Source organism: Triticum dicoccoides, chromosome 3B (genome assembly GCF_002162155.2).
Source record: "Triticum dicoccoides isolate Atlit2015 ecotype Zavitan chromosome 3B, WEW_v2.0, whole genome shotgun sequence".
NCBI classification, from domain to species: domain Eukaryota; kingdom Viridiplantae; phylum Streptophyta; class Magnoliopsida; order Poales; family Poaceae; genus Triticum; species Triticum dicoccoides.
This window is the reverse complement of record NC_041385.1, coordinates 685,283,912-685,289,061: the sequence shown is the minus strand read 5'-3', so window position 1 is coordinate 685,289,061 and position 5,150 is coordinate 685,283,912.

Below are 5,150 nucleotides of genomic sequence, written 5' to 3'. Positions count from 1 at the left end.
GGGGGGCTATTGCCCCCTACTCCCTCCGTCCGGTGAAGAGTAGAGTATACATCTAGAAATTTTAGAATAAATTATGGAGTTGAGTAAAAATGCATTGGAAAGATGCAAGTCACCATCTCTCTCCTCTTTAATTACCCAACACCTAATGAGCTAAGTGCATGTAGAAATTAAGAAGACCATGTGTAGATTGCTATTGGTCTTGATTACTGTGTGATGAGAGAGAAGTATTTTTTTCCTACTTTAAAGTGCATTGGAAAAATAGAAGTACACTCTTTTGTGGACAAATTTTGAAGCTAGATGTACACTCTTCACCGGACGGAGGGAGTACCTTGGAAATAATGTGAAGTTGAGAGAATTTGGTGGGCTTAGATGTTTTTTTATATTGTTTGCTCGCCTCATATCTGCATCTTTCACTGGCTCCACTAAAGTTTCTCTCTAGCTACACACGAGTCGTCTCCTTTCACTTATTGGGTGGGAAATTCCGAGCTTGTCAACAATGCAATTCCCTGCGATCGTCCAAAACAATGTTATTTTTCTTTGCAAGTGCTAAAAGTTTGATGTTAGATTTTTAGGAATGGCAAATCTAACTTTTTCATGGCAATTTATATTGATGTGAAGACGACAAACACCTTTTTGGCAAAAAAAAAAGATGGGACGGATTTGCCATACTCGTTAGCTAAACTTGCAATCCTTGACAAACATAAATTGTCATGAAAATTACTCGATTTGCCGTACCTAAAAATCCGACGTTTGCTAGATATTCGGGTCCTTTTTGTTAATCTGATTCTGCTCATCGGCACCTAATGCAACATACCGTGCACCTAAACTATGCAGTCACACGAGCCCAATAACTTGGCACACGAAAACCGGCTAGGCAGAGCACGCGCGCGAGCACGTTACTCCACATGCTGACATGCATGCATGGGCACCTGCAGGCAAAATGGCATGGCGGTGTGTTCCGTCGCCTTTACTCGAAACAATTGAGACCCTCTCTCCAACCATCGATCGGGAGTGATTTGATTTGGCCCAAGATGCCAACGGAGACCACGAAACCAACCAACCAACCAACCAAACCTCTCATGCATGCAATGCACGTACCGGCCGGCCTCGCCAAACCTCGTGGCTGCGCCTGCACTGCATGCAACCGCATTTCCTTCGGGTCGGGCTCTCCTGCTGGGTTCCCAGCACGCACTATCGTGCAGGGTTAACCAGCGATCACCACGTGTCCCGGTGGATCCACCACTTAATAAAACGTTTTCCTTTTCCTAATTTATTGAAAATAGTTTTTTCTTTGCCTTATCCGAACACACCGCTGCTGCCACTCCCTGTTCCACAGCCACTGAATCCACCGCAAGAGAGGATTATGACGAGGTGAAATCCACCGTCCGGGTCGTGGCCGGCGGCAAGGCCGGAGATGTTGCTGCTAGCGCCGCCCGTCTCTGACGCGCTTAGTGAACCGGAGCTGTCGCGGCTAGCGCGCCTGTCTCCGACGCGCTTCGCCGCCTGGAGCCATGGGGTTGGAAGGCGGTGAGGCGGGAGTCGTCGCCGCTAGCTAGTGTCGCTCGCCTCCGGCACGCTGCGCTGCCTGGGGCCGTGGTCTTGGGTGGAGGCGAGATGGGATCCGTCGTGGCTAGCTCTGCTCGCCTCAGGCGCGCTGCGGCACGCCCGTCCGTGTCCTTGGCCGGCGGCAAGATGGAAGCCGTGGAGGCTAGTGCTGACTGTCTCCGGCGCACCAAAGGCCAGGCCAATGTTCTGGCCGGCCCTTTTCCGTCGGAGATGGTTCCATGGTGGAACTGCTGCGCGGTCAGCCGGTGGCCAAGAAGCACGCAATCGCACTAGAGGGTGCGAGCTCGATGCAGACTCAACATCCAAAGGTGCGTTAGATTCATTAGCACAGAGATACATCTAGCTCTGTACTGGAGTAGTAGGTAACTAGCTACCGTACTGAACTTGGAAGTATGAGAGCTATCCATTTTCCTCTGCTTCTCTGCTTTTCAATAGCACAGTACAGTGGAAATCACCAATTGATGAAAGCGCTTTTTAGTAAATGTAGTGCCCAAGACCACATTCAATTGGAAAACAAAAGCACTGTTACACAGCTAACATATCAAAAGGAATAACCAGCAACTAATCCATATTCATGTATATAAATTTATTTGAGCATAAAACCATTGTGCATCTAACATCAAAAAGAATGGTACGATAAATTATTACATTGCAAGGTAACTGTTTTGTAGAGCAATCCTGAGATACACACTTTATATAGAGCTATTTAGAAGTGTTTATCTTGTATGTGACTTGATTGGCTACTCACGACCTGGAAGAACAAAGAAATGATTTCTTGTTAGATATAAACTTGAATTAGTTGAATATGACATGTAAGTGAACAATACCTTAATTGGCAGCTGGTCATTTTTTAGATGTTGGCCACCCCGAGTCCGAGAACATTTGGGAACTCTAGATACAATGTTGATCCAAAAGTCAATACAAGTGAATGACATGTGCATGTTCATTTTAATTTCTAGTGAGTAACTAATAAAATTATACCTGACTTGGTTGAGTGCTAGTTGGCAGCTGGTGATTTTGAGACGTTGGCCATCCCGAGTATGATGACACCAGAGAAGTCTACATAGTGTTAATCGAAAAGTAAATGACACACGCATGCTCGTCTTAATTCTAACGATTAACTAAATAAGTATACCTGGCTCGGTTGAGTGGCATGATAGAAATATGGTTGTTGTGGTCGCAAACCAAGCAATTGTTGAAAATTAGTAGTGTCTGCCTGCGATAGCGGAGGCAAGCCATGCTCTAAAACTTGCAAATTGTAGTTCCCGGGTTGTGGTACCGATGTCACATTACCCGGCAGTACATGCAAATTGTAATTATGTCCATGTGGTAATGGGGAAACAGCTTGTGGTAACGGAGGCATAGCACGCGGCAATACTTGCAAATTGTAATTTGCAACATTTGGTACTGGAGGCATAGCATGCTGCAATACTTGCAAATTATAATTAGCAGCATTTGGTAGTGGATCCATAGCATTCTGCATTACTTGCAAATTATAGTTCCCATTTGATATGTTGAAGCTAGCATTTGCTGCGGATGATGCAGAAGCACAATCACCACTCTTATTCTTGCATGTTGCTCCTTGACCTATTCGCGAAAGAATTTGTTAGATCTATTTCAATAACATGAACAAATATTTTGTTGCTATTTCTTGTGCAATACCATACCTTTCGTATTACGTTTATTCTTATTTGGTACGTTGAAGCTAGGATTTGCTCCAGATGATGCAGAAGCACAATCACCACTCTTATTCTTGCCTGTTGCTCCTTGACCTATTTGCAAAAGAAATTGTTAGATCTATTTCAATAACATGACCAGATATTTATGTAGCTCTTTCTTGTACAATGCCATACCTTTCGTATTACGTTTATTCTTATTGTTCAGTTCCAGTCCAGATTTAATCCTCTTGTTGCTACTTCCTGGTTCTTTTCTCTTTATTCCTTGTGCTTGGACTACATTCTCAATGTTGCATTCAACTGGTTGCTTCTCTGCTTGTTCATGATTTAGTGATTCATCTTTTGATTGATTTCCATGTAAAATTTGGTATACCTTTTCCATTAGTTCAATTGACATACTTTGCAGTAGTGCATATGCCTCTTTGTTTGCTGTTGCTTTGCTCAAAATGTTATTGTAAGTGCGGCATAGTGATCCATACTGTCTAGCTAGCACAACTCTTGCATCTTCATCATCAGAGCACTTTTGAATTGCTTCTGATGGCCCTGATTTTGCTCGCCTTGTCCATATTTTCAAGATATATTCCGGTGCCAACTCCTTGATATTGTTGTGGTCCAACACCTTCAATGCATGACGACACAGTACCCCAACAAATTCAAACTTTTTGCATGAGCATGAAACTTTTGGTCCATTGGGATCAAATTTCACAGTATGACTATTTTGGCTAGCTGAATGGGTAACCTTGAATTCAGAAATAGAGCCAGTACGACCACTCTCGTACACACAATATCCCATTACCATGTCAAATTCTCCTTTAAATATCTCAAACATAGCAGGTGTATATACTTTCGAAGTTTGTATCAGCATCTGCACATATGGCACCTTTGGTGATGTTTGACTCGCATAGAAATCACTTTCCACTTTAGCATACCTTCTATCATCTATGGCCCTCTCATAGTGCTTGAAGAAATCTAATAAATCAAGTCGAACATGCAAGTACCGTTTCAATAGTGCATTCAGACTCTCGCTTCTTTGTGTGGATTTCATATCTGCACAAAAGGTTTGTCGACCATAAACCAAAGCCCACTTCTCCTTGTTCTGGAATAATCTATGTAGCCATTCATTATCTTCCAAATTATATTTCACTAGCATATCATTCCAACCTGCTAAGAATTCATCAACTTCTTCAAAATCATAAACACATTTGCCAAAATCTTTCTTAAATGCCTTCGAACCTTGGAAAACATGACTCAAATGTTTTGCAGCATTCTGATACATGTGCCACACACATAGACGATGTATTGAGTTAGTAAAAACCTTGCCAATGGCACTAATAATGGCAGCACATTGATCGGTCAATATTGTCTTTGGTTCTTTCCCTGACATGGCCCTTTTGAATGTTTCAAACAACCATTCAAATGTCTCAGATGATTCATCATACAGTAATGCAGCTCCAAAAACCACTGTTTGTTTATGATGGTTGACACCAACAAAAGGGGCAAATGGTCTGCCATAACTATTTGTCTTAAAGGTTGTGTCAAAGCATACCACATCACCAAAGTAGTGATAATCTAGTATTGATCTTGCATCTGCCCAGAATATATTGGTTATCATCTCATCTTCATCTACTTGTATTGCATAGAAAAAGGAAGGATTTTCCATCTGCTTGTCCTGAAGGTATTGAAGAATGGCACCCGTGTCTCCTTCTTGGATGGATTGCATACGCTTTGATCGGAGATAATTTTTATAATCTTTTTGACCGAAGCTAAGAGACTGTCGACCCCCTGCTTGTCTACTCATCACTTCATGACCAGATTTTGGTCTAATACCTGAATCATTCAAGATGTCAATTTGGGCCTTCTGACCTTCTGTAATTCTTCTTTGGAATCGCAGTAGATGGGCTTTGCTTG